Below are 24,191 nucleotides of genomic sequence, written 5' to 3'. Positions count from 1 at the left end.
CTCTTCTTGCAAGCTAACATCTGTGACTACATGCCCGTGCTGAATTTACATTTCTCCTACAGAGTGTTTACTGCCAGTTTAACCAGACATAGCCTAATTTTGTCTCAGTTTTCTGGATCACAGTACACTACCATCTGCCATCTGTGCTTGTTTATATACAGGTAGCAGGAGGTAGCCCTTAACCAGAACGAAAGCCCCAGCTAGTGGTAGGTGGTTGTTACTGCTCAGTCACAACATGGCATTTCTGTCCTAAAAGAATAATAACTTTTCAATCATCGAGTGAGAAACAGTACATGTGATCAAATGCTGAATTTTACAGTTTTTTATGAGCCTTAAAGCTGAAATTGCTACCAACTACAATATATGAGAAAATGTACCTTAGAATCAAAAAAGACCCAGCTAAAGGACAGCAAAAAGTTCCTGATATGACCAGGGGACACTTGTTTCTGCTCTGAAAAAAGATGAAGTTTTTGTAATCGAACAGAACTGTTGATGTTTTTTGCTTATGCGTTATTCTGTGCTGAATTAACTGCTGTGCACAGCGTGCCTCACACGACCCTGCAGAGCAAAAAAGCTTAATTATGTAAGTCATTTTCAGGATTACTGAGAAGATTTAGTGTTGAAAGATCCAAATCCATAGGTAAATATTGCCTTTAGCATTCTTATTGCTTCGTTTAAAACAATTCACTTGTCTGTAAATCTGCGTGCTCCTATTAAGTTGCTGCAGAACGGAATTAGCAGGGAAACTTGATTTATTTACATTATTTTTTCTTCTTAATCTTAAGCAATAAAAACCTTAAAAACAATAATCCAAATGTTTTTGGATCTCTTTATCATTAAGAAAACATAAAAACAATGCTATCCAGGCCTTGAACAAGACTTTTATTGCCCCTCTGTAACAGTTCTGAATCTCATTAGTACATTTCCAGTAGGTTTTTATATTTGCTGCTTCTTTCCAAATCTTACACATCCTTCAACATAGCTATCTCTTCTATTAGATTATATTTTATTGCACAGGTGTGACTCATAAATTCTTTTTCAGTAAGGGCTGAGCATTGTGAAACTAAAAGTCCAGTGTGTAGTCCAGACAGACACCCCTCATGTGCAGCCAGTTTCAATCATTAACAAGGCAATTTGCTTGTCTCATGCCGTCAGCTGTGCGGAGTGATAATCACCTCGGCCCTTGAAAAAAAGTAGAGCAGTCACCTGCTGCACCAGGAAGCTCCTTTCTGCTTTCCCTTCCCTTGTCCTTGTCTTTTGCATTTGTTTTGTTTTGTCTTGCACGTGCTTATCCCTTTGTGGCTTCTTTCATTACTTCCTGTTTCCCTTGTGGTGTCTCACACCGTCAATTCTAAACCACCCAGGTCTTCACTGCTTCCCTGTCCCTCCAGTTTAAAGACTTCCCCGTCTCTTTCTCTCTCTCTCCCTCTCACTCCAGCACCCCGTCGCCATCTCCCCCCCCCCCCCCCTTCTCTCTCAGTGCCACTGTGTTCACATGGCCCCTGCATGTGACATGAAGCTGAGCCAAAACACCCCGGATGCCCGCTTCAGCCCTCCACTGTTCCAGACCTTGTTAAATTTTAAACAAAACAAAAGAGGAAGGAAAGAAGGGGAGGAGAGAGAGGGAGGGAGGGAGAGAAGAAGAAGAAAGAGAAAAAGTGAGCACGTGGGGGCCAGGGGAATGTGCAACAACATCACAATCTCATTCATTCACTTGTCCTGCGATCTCTGTGCATCATTGGGAGAGAGCAGCCCTTTAATTCCCCCCTCCTCCTTCTCTCTTTCTCTCCACTCTTGTTGTGTGAAAGCCTTCCTCTCTTCCTCTCCGCTCTGAACTGGACCGATTGTAGCTTTAACCACAGATCTGGGATCTGATTACTTTGTGGCCTATCCTTCTGTGGGATTAAACAACAGCCTACTCTGTTGCTGCTGTCTTCCTGCACAACTTCCTACTCCATCACCCTGAGGCAACCTGTGCCCTGCAGAGGCAATTTCAATACTTTATAGCATTGCAGAACTAGTGATAATAATAATAATAAAAATAGTCACTGTTTACCTGTATTATTGCTTGTGTTCTCCTTATTACTCTCCACTCTTTCACCAGCAAAAGAAAGCAACAACATGGCCGCTTTTAATAAAGAGTCTCCTAAACCAGCAGCATCCCAGTGGCTCACTGCCAGATTTAGCTAAGTTACCAGAGCCCTTCACAGCTCCTGATAATGAAAAGCATTAGAGGTTAAGTGCAAACAGTAACAGTGATGGACTTATCACAGTGTCAGGAACCCTCAGGGAAAACTTGAAAGTGGTTCGACTGCCTTTTCGTTGTGGATTAACAGCCAATAATTCCAATCAGAGATACAAACGTTGTCATTGTCACCACACACAGCTTCTATAAAGACACTTTCTTGGCACCATGCATAATGTATTAGGATAGATGAGAAAGTGGAATCAGCTCAACCAGATTTGCTGGCAAACTGAAACATCGGTGCAGAACGTTTGTTATGTGCTTTAACACAGATTAAGTCACTGTCTCAGTTGAGCCAACCAGCTGAACTCACTGCATATTTCTCTCAAAGTAAGTGTTAAAAATTGTGTCAGTTTTGGTGTTTTGGCAGAAACAAATGGCACTAATATATTACTAACATTATTACAGTAATGCAGAACAAGATCAAACTGGAGACCAGAGTTTAATTCCTATAAACCATACACACAAACACATGATATCACAGTACAGTACGCTGATCTGTTTTCACCCTATCTCTCTCTCACTCCACTGCTATTCTAGGAGCGCATCTATGAAAAACGCTGCTGCCGCCTACTTAAAGCTGCCTTTCTCTACTCTGGAATCTGTCTGCACGTTGATTGGTAGCACATGCTCAGTGTGAAGACAGAATATGGAATCACAAATACACCAAAGAAAACACATATTTCTTTAAAAACATTAATGTATACATATTACTCCTTGTAAACCATATAAAAACACGTCCAGTTCATACACTTTTAACACAATCAGTAACATTTTCTCAAAAGAAAAGCAAATTTTGAGATGTTTCAACAGTTTAATGAAAAATATCTTTAAAGGGGACATATCATGCTTGTTTCTAGGATGCCTGTAAAGCATTTCTGCCCTCAGTACAAGTCATTTAGTTCCTTCATTGCCCCACAATAGCATTCTCAATATCCTCATTTAGGCCATTCTGAAGATCTCGTTGAAATGCTCAGTTTCGAGAATGACCTCCAGTAACCTCGCAACGTCACAGCCCTTTGTGCTCTGATTGGTCAGTTCTATCAGAGGGGCGGAGGGTATAGAGCCAGGGGGCGGTTTTTGCAGCATGGCAGTATTTACAAAATCGCCACATTGAATGGAGCAGACCGAGCGAGTTTGCTGTTTGCCAAAACTTCACCGTAAGGCATTGATAGCACTAATAAAATGGCAGAGTGTAGGTAGGGATGGGTACCGAGTTAGGTACTTTTATAGGTACCGACCGAATTCTGTCAAAAGTACCGAGTACCAATTCACATAAAATCAAAAGGTACCATATTTAGCTACCTAAATGCATCCTTGTGATTGTGAGGGAGTGGAAGAGTAAGAGATTTTCCATGCTGGACATGAACACAATATTGCAAGGTAAAATATTGAAGAATGAATATGTTAAATTGAAAAAAAATATGTATTTTATTCTTCAATAAATTGATATTTTTTTACCACTATAACACAGAAAGTACCGAAAATTGGTACCGTTTAGTACCAGTACCGATTGACAGGTACCGGGTACCGTATCGTTTCAAATGTGAAAGGTACCCATCCCTGAGTGTAGGATACGTCCTTTTGTATTGGACCCCAAGTCAGACCCGGACGGTTCTGCAGCTCAGGAGGAAGAAAATCCACCTCGACACAGATCATCTCAGGACGCTTCTGTGTGGTGAGTCAAACCAGTACTGTAACATGTATAGTTTATACGTGGAAATATAGGCAGACTTCACCAATAAACTATTTCTATAACAGGGCTCCATCCTGCTCCTTTACTTTTCTCTGTCTGTTATGTCCATCATGCTGAAAGTGTAGTCTAAAGATCGCCTCTACCGTCAGTTCGTCACTATGTTAGCACTCAGTCAAGTTAGCCAGAGCTAGTAGGGAGCTTTATCTATACTCGGCTCTTGGTGGGTGTATCCCTCGGTGGCGGTTGTGTCACTAACTGACTTCACAGAGGAGGTGCTGCTTTATCAGATTACTCCAATAAAAAGAAAGGATCCTTGTGTCGTCATGAAGGTCGAAATCTCAAAGCCAAATGTCAATGACCTATTTTCAGAGACATCAAATCTCGTTCTAGGATATCAAAAGAAATACAATATCTCATTTTTTGAAAATGCAGGGGGTGAAAGGTCTTGTTTTCAACTTTATTATTTTATATGTAAGTATTTAATCACGGATCAGCATGACACGTCCCCTTTAACAAAACAAAGACCTATGAAATAGCTATTAACTCTGGTGTTGTACGAGTATGTAAATGTTCCTCCTTCCTTTGGAGTTGTGGTTCAGATTTTCAAGGAAACAAAAGTTTGTTAGAAGTGTTGAGCACACAGCAGCAACCACGACAATGTCAGTGTTAGCAGAGAGGTCCACTCGGTACCATCCAGGTTTGTTGGGTGATTAATAGACATCTTTTGTAAGCCACATATGTTTGTCTCATGGCCAGTCTTGTCTTTGGGATCTGGGGTATAAAATATTGATTTGTTGCTAAAAATGAGGTTGAACTTCTTTGGCGTCTTTGTCTTAACTGTTGCCATCATCTCTTCTTTGTTAACATAGCTTGATAGTTTTGGACATAAAATAGTAGCTGGACGTACCATCTGTGATCTCACTCATCTGTTTCTGACTCAGAGTTTTGAAGCCAATGTTAGTAGGAATAGGTGTGTACAGGTGTCTGGCTGTTAACAGCCTTTTTTCAAGGTATCTGTACTTGTGAAGGTTGCCGATACCAGCAGCCGACACTCAAGGCAAAAAAATCTTGGGTCAAGTAAGTCCTCCTCGCCAGTAGTTGGCGATATATTGCTGCAGTTTGTGTGTCAGGTCCTGTTCAGACAACATGAATGATTCAAGGACGAGTTTACAGTTAAGTAGTTTTATTTTGCACTTAAGTTTATTTAAAAAATACTAAATCTCTCACAGTTGATAGTTTTATTTTACACTTTTGTTAATTTATGGAAAACAATACACTCGAGAGTTTTTGTGTTTTATTTTGAACTTAATGGCAGAGTGACTGTGCCATCTTTGTTCAAAATGATCTGTCACTGTTAATTGAAATTTTAAGTAGCACTCATGGTGTCAGTACTTGGTATCAGTGAGTACTCAAGAGGGAGTACTAGTGCCGGCATGGGTCCAAAAAAAGTGCAGTCTTCATCCCTACATCCCTAGTTGTTGGGAGCCGTATTAGAAATGCTGAACTGAAGCTGTGCCTCTGATTAGGCAAACGCATGATCACAGTAATTTCTAAACGGCTTAGTTATGTACAGCCCCCGCCTCGTACAGCCTGTGAAGTTACGGAAATCAGATATTCAAACTGAATTTATTAATTTGAATAGGCTGTACACATGATTATTTTGAATGGGTGTGTATGCGTTTTTGTACCTCTGGCATCAGTCTCAAGTGGACACTCATTGGACAGCAGCTTTTAACACTTGTACATCAGTTTAATTTCTCTCGCAGCCGGAGGTTGCCACTTGTTTCAGGATGATGTACATTACTGGGAAAACTAAAACAATCCAGCGGTTGGGATTTCAAAGTAAAAGTGTACACTTTTTAGTAGTTAGACTTTTTTGTCACTTTTATCGGATTAGTGTTGAACCAGTAGAATGATCCAGAAAGATGCATTGCTAACCCCTAAAAACACATTAATGATAATGAATTTATATTAAATGGAGGTTTTCATTTCAGTCGGTCCTGCATTTGTAGCTTCTGGTCATTATCAGATTCACTTCACACATCTGACAGTTTGTATTTAAAGCTTAACATTTTCACTGTTGCAAATAAGATCATTAGAACCGTATAATGCATACTCAACAAAGGTCAGGGGAAAAAAAAGAAGTATTTTATTCACGCTGTGTCAGAAGTTTGCAAATGTCATAGTATCATGCCTCATCTGCTGCTGCGACATAAACAATCCACCTGATTATCTTTTGCAGATTTGTATTTTGTGACCTTTTGAATCGTGTCTCTGTAATGGATGTCCGTGTTTGCCTCGGGGCTGAGAGAGTGGAGCTGTTGCAGAGTCTCTGTATCAGTTTCCGCTCAAAATAAGATCAATGCCTGTCATTTGATTAGGGACGTACGGGCTATTAATCACTGGAAGGAAATGAAGTCTAATTTAACTTTGCACTCAGGTATTTCTGATGACATTTAGATACAGTTTTAGTGAGACTCTCCTCTGCTTATGATATTTTATGTTCAGCTGTGGGATATGAATGGCATATTTCAGACTATAGTTGTTCTCTTAGATTTGCAATAGGGATGCCCGATACTTCATTTTTGCCGATATCCGATATGCCGATATATCGAAACCCCTTTTGGCCTATACCAATACCGATAATCACAAGTTTGTTTGTTTTTTTTCACTGTAAAGAAAGCTAAGTCTATCCTGTACTGGAATTTATATGTTACTCTTATTGTGATGGTCTTATTTGTTTAAGAAACACACATAAAACAAGACAAATAACATTTGATTTTACCATAAATAAGAAATGTATTTATTTTTTCAAACTCAAGACATTCAGTATTGAAATACAGAAAAATAATTTCTTTAGATCACATGAACTTTAAATGTACAATGCATTTTTAAACATAACCAAGTTGCATTTGATTATTTTAGAGCTACTGTAACAACTTGGTGACAGACACAGAGCTCTGCAGTGCAAATAAATGAAGTGCTACATTTTATTTAAGGAGCTTATTTTTCAGATGGAAAATAATAAAAATCCTAACTGAATAGCACCTTATCGGCTGTGCCCATCGGCAGAAATTTTCATATCTGCCGATACCGATAAACGTGTTTTTAAGCTTTTATCAGCCGATACCGATATTGTGCCGATAATATCGTGCATCCCTAATTTGCAATATAAAGATGAACACTTGGATCAAGGAGGAGACGCTCCAGGATGCACTTTTGGTTGAAGGCAGTGTTGAACACGACATTGATCTTTGCTACAGGGATGAAAAAAGAGAGTGAGGGATCAAAAGTGACAAGGTGTGAATGTTAAATGTTCCTGCTTTGTTTATATCAGTGACAAGCATTATTAATGCATTGCTACAAACGAACAGGGAAACCCAGAGCGACACACAGACGGGAGTCCCTCCAAGCTAATTAATCACTGACACACACACAAACACACACCCAATAAGAACACACACATATAAATTCACTGTGTAACTGTTTATGCATGCGCACTCAGCCACCTCACGGCCTAACCTTTCACATGACATCAAACCTTCACTGCTTTACCAATTAGCGTCTCATCTCGCCTCTTTAGCCTCGCTATCAGAGGGAGGTGTTGTCAGCCGGCTTCTTTATCGCTGCTCTCCCTTCATCCCTGGCTCTCACGTTTCACCCTCCCCTGATGTTCTTCCCAGGGGGGGTTCGAATGCGAGGTGGGTAAGCCTAAACCTCTGTGTCTGTTCGGGGGGTTATTGTGCCGGCGCTTAAGACGACAATGCCTCTCTCTCCTTTCTCTTTAAGCCCCTCCATACAGTGTAAGGCGCTCCACTTTATCAGGCCTGTATAGAGTGCTGCAGAGACAGGCTGCCGCTGTATACAGGCCATTAGCAGCCGCTGAGTGACAGAATGCGGAGGCTGAAGTGACACAGTAACGCCGCTGATGAGCAACCAGTGTCCTGAATTATAAGATAATAACGCGTTTGGGAAACTTCTCACAAGATTCAGATAAATCTTCAAAAAAATATGCAAAGCATTATAATCATCTTTCTCTGATCTGCCTCTTTGATGGCTTTACATGTCATCTTGACTGTTCTTGTGAGGGAAGAATATGCTTTATATCGACTTTAGGCAGACTGTTCCTAACATATTTTTTAAATCTTTTTTTTCTTCTATTCACCATTGTGCATTTCTCAATTTTTATTTCAGTAAACTGACATCTTTTTTTCCAGATCTGACATGATAGTCTTTTTTTTCTCACCACTTCAACACTCAAACAAAATTCAACCTGCAATCATGTTTCAAAGAGAGAAGTATAAAATGTTTATTCAAAGTACTTTTACTTCTACGAGAAGCAGACAGTTTTACAATTCAATGTTGCCAGACTTGTCTCAGAAAGTTGTAGTTTCTCCTGATTAGTGATATTAAAGGTCCTAATTTAGATGTTATGACATCCTGATTAAAAAAATAAAATTGTGATGTCTTTAGGGTCATGTCAGATTTTCCTATGCCATGTTTTGTTCATTCAGACCATCTCAAAGCTGAAAAAAGCAGGATAAGAAACACTGGGTGGCTTGAGTTTAAACTGTGAAGAGAGAATGGAAATGACCCAAAATAAGATATAAAAGTAGAGATATGTGAGAGATACTACTGTATAGTGGGCAGGTGGTTATGTGTAACTGAATCCTAACATGTTGAGAGAAGACGTCAACACAATGCACTTTTATGGCAAGGGTGTTCTTTTCGGCCAACTAGAGGGCAGGCGTGACCTTCAACTTAACATTTTTATTTATTTACATCAAAATGTAAATGAAATCTAAATGCAGCTCTTTCATCCTTCACCAGTTTCTGTGCTATTACATCTTATTTTCTCTCAGATATCAGCCTCTCAGCCATTAACCAACAAACTAAAGAGTTGTACTTTCTAATAGGGGTGAGCAGTTGAACAAATTGAAACCAACAATGCAATGTAATATAATAGAAGGCAATTTTTTAAATCACAAAAGCTAAAAAAAGGAATAAAAAACAAAACAAAAAAAATTTCATACCTGGAAGGAATATAGTAACTTATATTCATTCTTCCTTAAAACCAGCAAAAGTCAATCTGCTGCAAAAGTGTGAGCTACAGAGATCCATCCAGTAGAATGATTTTAGCTGGCAGAGCCATGCCCCGTGATTTATTGCTTTTGTTTTGGTAATAATGCAGAAGATATTGCAACATTGGTCCAAAAAAAAACACTATTAGATTATTTTCCAAAATAGTTCAGCCCTACTTTCTGAAGAAATTGACAATAGGCTGTGGGTACTTACATTTTTGCCACATTGTCAACAGGCGGAGCTGAATAAAAAAAACTTAATGAATGTGTCGGACTCCTTTTAGCACACTTTTGTGATGAAATATGACGTGTGATCCGATTATCACTTGCATGGTGGGATTTTTAGAATAAATTACTGCTCTTATTGGGTTTCAACCAATCAGAATAAAGTATCTGACACGGCCAGGTGGTTAGGAAGAAAGTGGGCTGAAAGCTTGGTTCAATCTGTGAGTAAGTGTTTTTTTTTTCTTTTGTTTGGTTTTGTTTTTTGTTTTTAGGTTCATAGAAGTGAATAACAGAAACACAGTCCCATTTTAGGAAGTATCACATGCATCAAATGAATGTTTGTAATAGTCCATGAAAACAAGAATAACACTCAGCATAGTGAAACTCAGGGGATATTTCTCAGGTAACACCTGCTGTAAAAGCTTCACAGGCAGAGAAGATATTTGCTTTGATTTTGTCTGTGCCACATGCTGCGTCCACCCCTGTATCATTTTGCCCACATCAAACCTGATTATGTGTCCGCATGTATGGTGAGAAAGCCTTCGGACTGACGGCCAGTGCTGCATCATTCATGAGTGTGTGCCACCCTGCGCCTGGACTGCACTGACCCGTAGCTGTCAACAGTGTATCCTTGAACGTGATGGCACAGGCTGTGCTGAGGACACACTGCAGGAACCGCTGGCATGTGTAGGGCTGTGGGCGGAGCTTAGAGGGTGGGTGTGCCAGGACAGGACACTAATACTAATATGCTACATTATCCTTTCTCTCTTTATTTTTTTTTGTAAGTTCCCCTTTTTACTGCTCCTCCTCTTTGGGCTAGAGAGTATTATCTCCTCCAGAGCAGAGACCCTGAGCCTGTTAGTGCCAAGTAAGGACACTTAAGCAGGATGGAGCCAGTGCTGACATATTTCAAAGGAAGGCTGGGTCTTTTAAAGGTGTGAAGTAAGAGAGGTCAGGTCGTAAGTAAGCTGGGCTAGAAATGGAGATTCCCTGCAAGAGCTGACACATTAAAGCAACCACTTATAAATTAAATCAAAGGAGGAGAAAGGGAGGAGAGAAGTGCTAGAGGGCATTGAAGATGAGGAATAGCTAACAGAGGAAGAGACGTTACAGATTGTCTAAGCCCATCTTTTCCCTCTAAAACATTAAAATAAACACCACACACACAAGTAGCTGAAACCTTTCTACCCACAACCTGTGTGTGAGTGTGTGAGTGTGTGCTTGTTCGTATGTGTGTAAGCGAGACAGAGACACATTACATAACCCAATCACCCCTCTCTGGCTCTCCTGCCAGTTTACTATCACACAACAGTAACTCAGTTCACACGTGTGCAGGCTTGCTTTAGTATGCGTGTGAAAGCACAGCCTCCCCATTTGTTTCACACGCGTTCACGACCTGCTGGTAATTCATTTTTTCCCAACATGGACTAAGCATCCTCTTGCACACTGATGGGCGTTTACTGGAGGGGTTTGGAGGAAAATAAATTAAGCCTGATCAAGACGTCAGAGTTTTTTCTTAGTTGTCAGTTTTAAAAAGGGGAGAAAGGATTATTGCCATTATAAAGTATAATGCTCTGTGTGGTGTGAGCCATTTACAGGTAGCTTTAACCCTTCATTATGTAAATCTGCCATTATAAGGTGATGTATCCTGTCGCTTCCCAGGTGATTATTTTGACGTACAAATATTGCAAATAGACATGACTGCAGGATACAATTTTTTCAGGTTTCAGCTCTGGTTGATTTGGCAACTCCTGTGGTGAGTGGTGATTATACTAGCAAATCTTGGCACCAACACTTCCAGATTTCTGTATTTTCTTAACAAGATGTTTATTGGCCTTTGGGAACAGAAAATGCCCTAGGGGTTGCTAGAATGCCATAAATACATCATGGGTGGCAACTTGCATAATGTCTCGGGATGGTAAATCTTGCTGACTTTCAATTGAATAGACCCTTTACTGTTAAAAAAAAAACACAACAAAAAAAAAACATGGTCTTGGTGTAGCTCAGCCCAAATGTGGTGGTTGCCACATTTGTAATTCTGTCTCTAGCAGCATGTGTAATTCATTAAAGAGGGATATTGTGTTTTCCTATATTTAAAGAATAGGTATAAAGTAACAACGATGGATGTCCATACCAAATGTGCGCAGATTTTCAAACTGCTTTATATTCTTGTGTTGAAGAAACCCCTGCTCCAAATGGTCCGTTTGAAATAATAGCCCGTGGGCTTTACAAGAACTTCACGAAACTTGCTGAAATCATGAGATCATCGCATGCGGTGGTCCGCAATGGTTCATTACACGATAGAGGGGCGAGCCTCAAACTCCAAAGTCTGCCCATAGCTCCACCCCAACAAGCCTCCAAAGGGCCGGCCAATCAGAGGGAAGGGGGTTTGTGGAATACAGAGCCTTAAAGAGACAGTAGCTAAAACAAAGTGTTTCAGGCAGAGGTTGAAAAAAGGTTTCACAAACACAAATATGTAAATCATAAGGAACAGTAAATAAAAAAATGTGTAAAGTAATATGTTTAAAAGGTAACTTATGAGTGGGAATAAAGCTATAACAAAAGTATGCATGCAAGTTTTATGCTAGGGGATGACCTGTTATGAGCCTTGGGAGATTATCTGCATCAGCATTGTATTTCATGGATTGCCATCGAAATAATTAACAGAGCCCTACTTTTGGTTGCACTACTAAGTGTGTCTTTTTCTTTGTCTTATGTCACTTATCACTCTGTCCCCTTTAAAGTCCCACCCACAACCAAGGTTGTAATAGTTAACTAAAACGAAACTAAAAATGAAAACTAAAATTTAAAATACATTGCAGTTAACTCAAACTAATAAAAACTAGAAAAGAAAACAAAAACGATAAGTAAACTAAAACTGTATCTTGTGTTCACAAAACTAACTGAAACTAACTAAAATGATAGACAAAATTCCCTTAGTTATAGTTTCTGACAATATTAATAGCCTTTAGGATTTAAATTAATCCAACACATTTTCCCAACCAATTTTACGACAGTTTTCGGCAGTTGTCAGTGCCGCACAGCACCAGCATAGCGGCGTTTAGGGACGAGCTTGTTTACTGCATTGACAGGCTGTGTGCTGTGCTGCAACGAAACATAGTGGAGCAATGAATTAGAGCATCTGTAATAGTTGAATTGTTACAGAGTCCAAGTTTTTATTGTATTTAAGTCTGCCTTTATTGTTACAGAGTCCAAGTTTTTATTTATTGAAGCTCAAATTATATTGTTTTTTTTTTAATTTATGTTAATATTATTTTTATGTAATTTATATCAACATTATTTTATATAATTTATGCTTATATTTTTTATACTAAGTTTATATTAGTGAGCACTATGTTGGACTTGAAAATAAACAGTATGACAAAATATTTACTCTGACTTTTTTGAATCCTGCACCTGTAAGGTATGAAAAAACTAAAACTAAACTGAAACTAAACTAAAACTAAACTAATACTAAGCCTTGTTGCAAAAATCAAAACTAAATCAAAACTCGAATGTCTGCTCTAAAACTAACTAAAACTAAAATGTAATGACAAATCCAAAACTATTATAACCTTGCCCATAACAAAATCTGATAGGCTAAATGTCAAACAAATTTGTGCTAACCATACAGCAGAGTAATTGATGAACTTCTATTTTCTAAAAGTTGACATAGCTTTTACGTCTTTTGAAAAGGTACATATGTTCCAAACACCAGTATTAGCCTTTAGAAAATAATATTAGGGGCCTCCTTCTATAAATTGTGTCAATAACTGGGAAATGTTTGGATTAAAATAAAAGGCAAACAGAAAAATGAATACCACAGCTGTCCTAAAATCATGTATTAATCTCTGACTTGTGTTCTTGCTGTAAACAACAGATAAGATACTTTAATATAATTGGTACAAATCATGGCCAAACTTCCAAGGCCCGGCGTGTGATAGACTTTTATTACTCTTTAATAGCACAAGACACATCTAGTGTCTGGCTGAGAGTATTTTGTCAGTTTTTCTTATTTACGGCTGACTGAGATTAGCTCACCTCGCCTCACAGCTCTTTCCTCTCCCGAGTCTATCAGCCTAAGGTGACAGGATGAGCCCCCAGCCAATTCCTTTCCTGTCTGTTTATCCCTGTATTTATCTTTCTATACTGTACTATTTTCTTTCCTTCTCCCTCACCGATCCCTGCTTCGGCTTATCTTATATTCTCTTTCCTTCCTATCATGAACACCTCTCTGTGTCTCCATCCCCCTCTCTCTTGCTGTAGTTCAGTCTACACCAGCATAGCTCCCAGTGTTCACGCTTGAGCTGCAGCACGCATCCATGGACCTCATTATTTCTCCTGTACTGTTATAAATGTATTTTATTTACACGCTAACCAACAAACACACTAAATAATTCATGTGGGAGCTCTGCGCACTTCTACATCCTCACCATCATTCCCATGTATGTAATTAATTTGTAGCGTGCGCACACTAAAACACACACAAACACATGCATGAGCAAACACACTTTTGTCCACTACAGTGACAACAATCTCAGCTCACTCACACACTAACTAAGGGGTGCAAACATTCCCCAGAGCTCATGTGTGTGTCAGAGTGTGTGTGTGTACTCTGAGCTGGCTGATCAGTGGGCTTGTGTTTTCCAATGTAAGGTTTCGTAACACACACTCATTACATAACAGCAGCAGGAGTGGAGCCATGAAGAGAGGGGGGGGCAGAGAAGGAGCGCTCACATTTATGTGCGTCAGCTTCCCACCCCTCCGCTGATAGAGGGAATCACTGGGGGAGATCTTTACCCACCCCCTCTACAATCACACAAACTGGAGGATTTGAGGCATTTGTAACAAAATCTCATGTCAGCTGCATCTGGATTCTATTTTTAGCCATTATTGATTGTATTACATGGTGAAGCATGTTCACGGAGCAGTTGATGGAGGATCCTGTTGTTTCCTTCACCTTAAGGCACATGCGTTGTGCATTTAGAAATTTATAGCTGCTCACTCTAATTTATCACCTCTCACGAGGCCTCTTTCATTGCGGTTCCTCATTCCAGCTGTCATAGGCATGATGAGTTACTGTAATTTCACATTTACACATCATCTCCATCTCTTTCTGTTTTGCTGCGTAAACACAGATTCTTATGGGGTTAACATCACCCGATATGAGGAGACATGAAGTGGTGCGAGTCTTCTGCTGAGCATGAAGTCATCTCAGGAATTAAAAATGCAAAACTGAGTGAGCAAGTGGGTCAAATTCAAGTTGAAAAAAAAAGGAAGAGGAAGATAGTTCAGCATAACAGGACTCTCTACAAATCCAGCTTCAGGTCATCCCCTCGCTTTAATGCATCTCCACACTGCCCTCACAGGTGGTGGATGGTAATGCAGTGACCTGATAACCTGAGTTGTACATCGCCTTTAATAGCGGAGGGCTGTTTAGTCGCCTTCTCCCCAGGGGCAAAGGGTAATAATGGCTTGATGGGGGAGATATTGCAGGCTGTGACCTCATTTGGATTCAGGATGTGTTTCACTGGACTGAGAGAGAGGAGGTTTTGTGTAGTGTCTGCGTGTGTATATGTGTGTGTTTTTGTCTCATTGTGTCCTTCCTGGTGACATGCCTGAGAGAGATGAGCTATCAGAATTTGAGGGCATCCATCAAACTATTAATTATCCGCTACACCCTCTCTCCAGGGATGGAGGGACGTCTCATGGTCATCTGCACCTTGAGGACATATTTCCCCCTGAGCCTCTTGTCTCTTGTGCCCGCTTCTTAATCACAGTGCACGCAAGAAGGGTAGAAGAAGAAGAAGAAGAAACATCACCTCCACTGAGCTTTTTAAGCTGAAAGATGTTCAGTGTTCGACACTAGACGAGAGCACAAAGCAGTGTCACTCAGCTATTCCTACAGGGGATTTCACAGACTACAGAATATAGTGCACACACACACACACTCACAGACACACACAAGAAGGCAGACTGTGACCTTATCTCGATGTATCACTCAATATTGCTTCAGCTCATTCAACATGCACTCCAACCCTTAACTGTGCCCATCTAAAAGGCATCACAGTTTAATCAGGTTTAATTGTTTTATTAATTAAAGAGATAATGAAAGCAAGCTTCAGCATGCAGGATTAAACAAATACTCCACTAGCTCATCATCTGCATGTGCTGCTGTCAAATAACTGCAGAGTTTACATAGTCATTTATCACGATTTCACTGTTGAGTGCACCTGCAAGATGACTTCACATTTAAATACTGAAGATATAAAACTGAACTCTTGTCAACTTTTAGATCAGTTTTATTTTGGTTAAATGACACAGAATGATCAACAGTTGAAAGCTAAAATGATGATTAAGCTCTAATTAGGGTATTTTTTTTATTGCATATTAAATTCAACAAAATCCGAAAATACAAGGGAAAGTAAAGTTATTTGTTTGGCTCTGGCAGAGAGGATTTTGCTAATTTTTGACTTGCACTGCCCACATCCTCAGTTCTTCTACTCATCTCATGCATGCTCGTTACAAACATGGCACCATTTGAAAATGAAATAAACAGACCACCAAACTGTAAACGATTTATTGCCAAGAAGCATAAACAAAGAAATGAAAAACATTTTTATTTATTTTCAGCCTCCGTGTTGTGCAGGTACAGAAAAAGTCACTGAGAGACATCATAGTGTGCACTTACAAGATATGAATTTTTAAAAAGAAATGTCAAAAAAGGCTGAGTTTGACTACAATGTGAGCTGCCGCCAGGTATGCTACATAGGGACATCGCTAACTCGCTAGTAGAAGGGATACATGATGAGCTTTTATTATTTAACAGTATAATGAAATGTGATAAAAACAACAAAATAAGTTAGGTGGAAAGTTGTAGTAATTGATACTTCAGTCTGCAATACCATTTAAATTAATCTCTGAATTGAAGCTAACAAATTACATAGCATGCTAGCAGCTATGTTATGTACAGCTGAGCTAAAGAGGGAAGTGCTAGACTTGGCATGCTTAGTTCGATAAAGCTAACATTTTTAAAGCAAGTTGTGTTTTGTGTTCAACATGCTAACATGACATGACTTTTTGGAACTTGGTGATAATCAAAGTGTTCAACTGAGACTTGTTAAAATTTCATTGTAGAAAGTTAATATTGAAACCCAGCAACACAGAGTCTGAGCAAGTTTCGTAGATGCCCCCCCCCTTCTCTAACTCAAAATCAACAATGGTGGCCTGCTGCAACAATCGTCAAGCTTCAGAGCAAATGCAGTAATAACATTTAATGAAACCACAATAAGACTTCAGAATGATAATTTATAGGGATCCACGATATTATCGGCACAATATCGGTATCGGCTGATAAAAGCTTAAAAACATGTTTATCGGTATCAGCAGATATGAAAATTTCTGCAAATAGGCCCAGCCGATAAGGTGCTATTCAGTTAGGATTATTATTATTTTCCATCTGAAAAATAAGCTCCTTCAATAAAATGTAGCACTTCATTTATTTGCACTGCAGAGCTCTGTGTCTGTCACCAGGTTGTTACAGTAGCTCTAAAATAATCAAATGCAACTTGGTTATGTTTAAAAATGCATTGTACATTTAAAGTTCATGTGATCTAAAGAAATTATTTTTCTGTATTTCAATACTGAATGTCTTGAGTTTGAAAAAATAATACATTTCTTATTTATGTTCAAATCAAATGTTTTTTGTCTTGTTTTATGTGTGTTTCTTAAACAAATAAGACCATCACAATTAGAGTAACATATAAATTCCAGTACAGGATAGACTTAGCTTTCTTTACAGTGAAAAAAACAAACAAACTTGTGATTATCGGTATCGGCCAAAAGGGGTTTCGATATATCGGCATATCGGATATCGGCAAAAATCCAATATCGTGCATCCCTAATAATTTACATGCCAACATGACTCCTGTAATCAACATATTTCTTATACCCTCCCTAAAATCATATGCATTAAAAATAGACAAATACATGTCTTGAAATACTACAACTAAATACAGGATGCATTACAGATGAAGCCCTTGTGTGCAGCGTTTCCTTAAGTGACATACTTTTATGACCTAAGAGACTGCTTTCAGTATCTGAAATATTTGACACAGCAGCGTATGTCCTGGATCAGTTTACTGGCAATACTCAAAAACTGTAAATGTAAATGTAAAGGATAGGATAAAATCTCCAGAGGAAACAGAATAAAACTTAAAGTGTCAGAAAGAAATATTTTTAGTCTGTGGAGCTGTGATGAATCAGGAAGATGACTACTTCATGTGCTTCGTGTGAGACTGCGCAAACTGAGACTCACTGGTTTCTGCTGCTGTGAGATCGCTGCAGGTAATATTATTAATTGAGGGAGGGGGGGTACACAGCAGTGGTTTTGTTACAGTGTGTTTTCTTACTGGAACATGGGGAAAATGTAAGATGCTGAAAAAATCACTGCGGTCTGTCTTCACACCGCAGCAGGTTATGGCAAGCACTGCGTGGAGTAGTGGGCTCTGGTGCTCTGAGATGAAGCAATGTAACTCCTTTCCAACTCAGCTGAGATCACAGATTTTGTGCAACTATATCCTTCTGCTCCCATATTTCGCGAGCGATCTGGTTCACGTACTTGTTGCTTAAAAGGTTTGACCCAAAAGGTGACGCTTATGTTCTGACTGATAAATTAAAAAAAAGTCATAATCACATCATGTTGATTTCATTTGAATTACACAAGGGGGCAAAAAGTGTAATGCTACAAGATGCCATCTGCCATCTGTGGTTGTTTACATCAGTGTAGTAGAGCATCATGACATTGTGGCAGCTATTGTAGCTACAGCCCTGGGTAGTAGCAGGTGGCTGTGCTATGTATTGATATATGATATGCACTTTGGGCTCACATAATTGTTAATGCATCCCATATTGAATGTTGAGATAGGTCAGTTTAGTGTAGTCTTAAAATCTTGCTACAACCTGAAAAAAGTAAAACAATCCAAGTTTGTCCTTGTTTGATGTTTTGACTGCTGGCTCTGCCTCCCTGACAGTCAAAATACTGATGAACTCTCCACAGTGCTCCACCTGTGCTCTTAAAAAAGAGAGGATGAAGCATGATTAAAAGTAACAACACGCAGACATATGTATATGCTCACGCTTGCAACTGTTTTCCCTTGCACTGTGATAACGCATGAACATCTCGCTTATTTCCCATGCAAACACACACCTCATCATCTTATCACTTTTACACAAAGGACAGCTTGACACATTTCACACATCAACACCCCCGCAGTCCCACAGGGGGAGGCAGCCCCCTTCTATCTCTGTGGACCCATTTGTGTGAGAACATCTGGGAACTTTTAGTGAGGACGTTTGTAGCATTAAGAAGCTGCTAATTAAGCCGCGCTCATTTAGAAAACTGTGAAACTGTGAGGTATTAGCAACCTTCCTGAAAATCTGCACTTCCTCGTTGAGTTTTCTCGACGCACATGTCGCTGTGAAAGGTGCAGAGAGGTAGAGTGTAATGCAAAGAAAGATGTGGAGCATCGAGGTGAGGGCAGCGAGCAGCCTATCATCCGTGGTGGCCTTTGCCACCTTCCAGCAGAGCTCGCTGGCTGCTGCCTGAGCAGACAGTTAGCTTAACACGGCCTGTCACTTTGGATCTGAGGGATCACCTCAAATCATCCACAGAGTGGAGCGAGAAAGGAAAGGGAGGAGCGATGCAGAAACACATAAAGGGGGTGAGCAATTTGGGCAAAGAGGCAACGAGACAGAGGATCAGATGTGGGAGGCACACCCCTCCCTCGCCTGCAAACACACATCTTAAAGTAGATGCATTTTGACATTGTGTGTGCGAGTGAGTGTGGAGGACAGTGCAGCTATTTTTGTTGCAGAGTAACAGCTGGCTTCCCTCTGTCTTGCATCTATTTCTACATCCTTTCTCCATTAATACATCAGTTATTGCCAGCTCTGTTTCACTTCTTATCTCCTACTCAACACACATTACCAGGTGACAGCTCATTTAGGCAACATCTACACACTTTATATAGATATTTCCTAACAGTTATATCTTAAATGAGATGCTTCAGTGAGGATATCATCCTAAACAAGCAGAAAGGAGCTTCTGTAGAGAACGTGCAGGCTTGGAAGCATTTATAAGTCATACAGTCATGCCAAGCGGTGTAGCCTATCACATCTGTCAGCCCCTATAGTATAAGCAAGCAAGCGTCTACGCATGCTTGTGCTCCGCTGTGACTTATGTGGGTCACTGATGCCCTACGGTACGGCCTGCCCCGTCCTGTAGCAGAGGTGTGCTGATGTCAGATTGCATTCAGCAGGGCAGCATGATTAACCAGGGATGTGTCCTTGTTATTACTGGGAAGAGCCAGAAGAAAGAAGTGTGGATCTGCTGAATAAAGGAGATGGATGGAGGGAGACTGGCCTTGAGTGCTGATCGCTAACAATGATGGATGACAGGGGCAGCGGGCCATGTGGGATGCAGCTTAGCAGCCTGGGATTTGAAATGTTATCACAGGATACTGGAATTAAAACAACCAGGATTGCTTTGCAAAAAAAATAAGAAACACGTGTATGCTTTGCATAAATGCGTACTGTATCAATATCAGGGAAGATGCACGCAGCAGCTGTTGCACATCTGCAGACAAATTCTAGGTTTATCGTTTGTTTCACAGGCTTGCAGTATTTACTTATCAAATGCAGAATCTCCACATGGTTGAATCCTTCAGCACACTGAAACAGGGTTTTAAAAAAATTCTGTGTTGCAAGAGTTTTTGACTGTTTACCTCTTTATCAATGCAAATGATCAGAGCTTATAACTAAAAGCATGGCCACATTAATTCAGGCTGTCAAAGGCTCCAGAGTGGAGTAACTTTAAATAGAAAAACTGCAACATGGACAGTTGTACTCAGTGTTTTAAACTTTCTTTGTTTGTGATAATGTGTTGAAGCTCATGGAGAAGTTCTGAGCTGGTTATGAACCAGGTTTAAAATTGTATCAACGGCTCTTAATGATCTACAAAAGCAAATAATACCATCAGCAAAACTGACTGTTGTATTTAAAACCTGCAACTAACAATATCCCTGAGGAACTACTTTTCTGTTTGTTTAAACTGGAATTTTACTTCCGACTGCCTGACTCATCTAAATGTGAGAAAACACTCAGGAAACAGTCCAAATTTGCACACAGTTTATTTGACACAGCCAAACATAAGCTCATGGTGTCTTCTGGTAAATGATGTAAAACTTGTTTTTCTGAGTGTGGCTAACATTAGCAGAGCTAGCATCACCAGCCTTTGATCCTCCTCCTCATCATCTGGTCATACAGTCATTGCAAAAACAAATCAGAAAGCCAAGCAAATGTGTATGACCTGTTTTTAGTAATCTTTACTGTAAGGAACTTTTCTTTTCCTAGTCTATCGGCAGATTTTTGTAGCTCATTACAAGCAACTCAAGCCTTATTTTTGGTTTGTAACATCTGAAGAAAATGAAAAATCCTGCACACTGGCCAACTTCCAGAGAGAAAAACTTTAATGCAACGTTTCGGTCATAAACCTTTAACAAGCAAATGATAACAACAGCAGTTTTCTTTTTTTGTCATCGTCCAACGCACCTGCCTGAGGAGTATGTGTGAAAATCTGTGCTGTTTCTGGTTTGTAATATCTGAAAATAAGACTGTTTTTTACTAGCCTTTATGCAAGATACCTCCATGGTATTAGATCAGTGATTCCTAAGCTGGAGGTCGAAACAATGATAGGGGAGTCGCAAATGCCTTCCAAAATCAAATCCTATTAATAATTACATTTTTTATCAGTTGTTGTGAATATATAAACAAAAATATGGGTACATTTTATATATAACTACTATAGCGGCTAAGCCTATAACTTAAAGCCACTGAGGGGCTAAACGGGCTAAACTTAATTGACGCGCTGGCCTCACACGGCCCAACTTGCAATTCATGACTGTTTATTTTAGGGATGCAGGATATTGGATTTTTGCCGATATCCGATATGCCAATATATCGAAACCCCTTTTGGCCGATACTGATAATCACAAGTTTGTTTGTTTTTTCACTGTAAAGAAAGCTAAGTCTATCCTGTACTGGAATTTATATGTTACTCTTATTGTGACGGTCGAATTTGTTTAAGAAACACACATAAAACAAGACAAAAAACATTTGATTTTACCATAAATAAGAAATGTATTATTTTTTCAAACTCAAGACATTCAGTATTGAAATACAGAAAAATAATTTCTTTAGATCACATGAACTTTAAATGTACAATGCATTTTTAAACATAACCAAGCCATTTGATTATTTTAGAACTACTGTAACAACCTGGTGACAGACACAGAGCTCTGCAGTGCAAATAAATGAAGTGCTACATTTTTTTTAGGAGCTTATTTTTCAGATGGAAAATAATAATAATCCTAACTGAATAGCACCTTATCGGCTGTGCATATCGGCAGAAATTTTCATATCTGCCGATACCGATAAACGTGTTTTTAAGCTTTTATCAGCCGATACCAATATTGTGCCGATAATATCGTGCATCCCTAGTTTATTTCTCACCATGAAACATTTGCCAAAATCCCACAAAGGTGTCCATTTAATCCTTGGATCAGTCAAAACAGCCCAGCATGTCGGCACGGCGGTCAAAAAACTGTTGGCGCTCCCACCGTCTAGCACACCTGCTACCTGATGGCAAGCACCGATCTAAGTAGCCCCAAATAAGACAGTGACCCCTAGTGGACGACTTGGTGTCCTAAACACACACACACACACACACGTAATGGCTCTTACAACTACATTAACAGAACATTATTTTTTTGCACACTTTTTCAATGCCAAAGGACCCTCAAGGTGACTAAGCCAGGATAAAAACGGTACCATGGCAGCAGATTAATTTTGGAAACACCTATTTTTGTGCATATAGGTAGTTTGAGTTTCTTCTCATCAGCTAAATTAAATATCTAAGGCCTTTCTTCTTTTTTGTTTTTTTTCTTTGTTTTTGGATACAACTACTATGGAGATTTTGGGCCGAAAAGTTTGTCAGCATCAAGTTTAGGTCAAGTATGTTGATCTACAGTTGCCATCTGTCATCTGTGCTTGTTTACATTCAGGTAGTAGAGCATTACCGCACTACCCCAGTCGCCTTTAACAAGACCTACAGCTCCTAATAGTGCTGGGTAGCTGTGCAACAGCTTGAACGAACACATGGCATTTGGGTTTAAAGAAGGAATCATTAACAATTTGTCTAACCAAATGCTAATTCTAAAGCTAAGTAGCAAGGGTGATGACAATATCGACCATCAAAGAAATATAAATTTGTCTACAGAAGCTCCCTAACAGGAGCTTTAAGCTTTTTTAGGCGATGGCACTCCTGTTTGTTTACATTTGACTCACTGGCTGTACCTTTTTACTTTTCTGTAAGTTTTTTTAGGGAAACTTTTCACCTCAAGAATAACAGCTATTAAGTGCTGGTCTGTGTATGTGTGTGAGTGTGTGTGAGTATGTTTGGGTGCACACACATGGGTATTGGAGCCTAGTGTTAAGCGGAAACACTCCTTTCCTGTGCTTGGGGAAAAGGAAGGAAGCCATCTCCAGTAACCATCACAAACACTCACACTGTAGTACTCCGGCTCTTACATACAGTAGGTCCAAGAATAGACGATGACTTCTGCACATGAACACACCCACCTTGCAGTGCCTGTCTATTATTTTTGAATTCCCATCACCCTCAGATTATGGGATGACCACCATGACATGACTAACATCAGTGCTGCTTAAAATATTTCTGGCGTAGGCTGCCTGTGGATTATTCAGAATAAAGCGACTGTCTCTTACGATTTCCTCTCTGCAGCGGATTGTTACAGAAAGACCCTGCTTTTTTCCGACCCACCCCTGTAAACAGGAAGCTCACGTGGGAGTCCCACCCATCTCCCAGCTTCCTCCACCGTGCATTCCCATGGCCAGACTGAAGCACTAGTCTCCATCCAGTCATCCCACGTCCACGTGAGATGGTTGTAAACGGCGACATCCAAACAGGAGAGGCTTTCAAACTTCTCTCAGCACTAAAGCGGCCCACTCAATCTGTCTGTCTGCATTGTTCTCCCTCTGCAGTGTCTCTCACTGTTTTTAGTCTATCAACATTAGGGGGCAATTAGATGGATGCACATATGGAGATGGTTAATCACTGTCACTATGTCAGTGTGTGTTTGTGTGTGTGAAGATGTGAGCGAGGCGAAGGGTAGGAGGAGTAGGAGTAGTACTGTGTGTGTGTGTGTGTGTGTGTGTGTGTGTGTGTGTGTGTGTGTGTGTGTGTGTGTTAGTGTTTGTGCATATGCTCGTGTGGGAGAGAGCACATTCCAACAAAAGGCCTAAAAATAGTAGGAATATGCCCATGTGACATATTGAGGCTAAAAGCTCGTGAATAATTTGTCTAATGCAACACATACCCGGTTTCCTGGGCTAGATCACGAAAAATATGGGCCTGCTGGTTACCTCTGCCAGCCAGCGGGGTTGGAAGGGGGTTACCAGTGTGTTCGATCCTGTTTGGTTTCTTAGTGTGATATCACACCTTTTTAGAGGATTTTAAGCAGACGCCTGCACTGAGCCAACCTGGGTTTAGCATTTGTTTGTGTAATCTACGTAAAACATTTCCCCACTTGTATATATATTCAAATTTTTTAAAAATTAGCTTTTTGGAAACCGCTTATGGACCTCTGACATCTATGTCGCTCGACAGCTCATGCACTGACTCTGAGTGCAAAGGAGGAAAAAGCACTGTGACCATGGTTTATTAATTTAATGTATTATTTGTTTTTTTGTTTGTTTGTTTGTCTTTTGTATTTTTTTTGTTTTGTTTTTGTCTTTCTCTTCAATCATTTTACTTTTTAACTGTCTTGTTGTATATATATATTTATTTTTTGTCCTGTTTCGTCCT

General features: G+C 39.8%; 1 protein-coding gene across 1 annotated transcript in view; it reads left to right on the top strand.

The window, feature by feature from the left end:
- Positions 1 to 24,191, top strand: part of phlpp1 (PH domain and leucine rich repeat protein phosphatase 1) — a 59,318-nt gene that overhangs the window by 10,101 nt on the left and 25,026 nt on the right. The gene's annotated exons all lie outside the window — the stretch shown is intronic.

This window comes from Halichoeres trimaculatus, unplaced genomic scaffold, assembly GCF_033239565.1.
Source record: "Halichoeres trimaculatus isolate MK-OKI-2021-1 unplaced genomic scaffold, fHalTri1.1 fHalTri1_scaffold_15, whole genome shotgun sequence".
In the NCBI taxonomy this organism is placed as follows: Eukaryota; Metazoa; Chordata; class Actinopteri; order Labriformes; family Labridae; genus Halichoeres; species Halichoeres trimaculatus.
The sequence above is the reverse complement of the archived record's forward strand: the minus strand, read 5'-3'. Positions and strand labels throughout refer to the sequence as shown.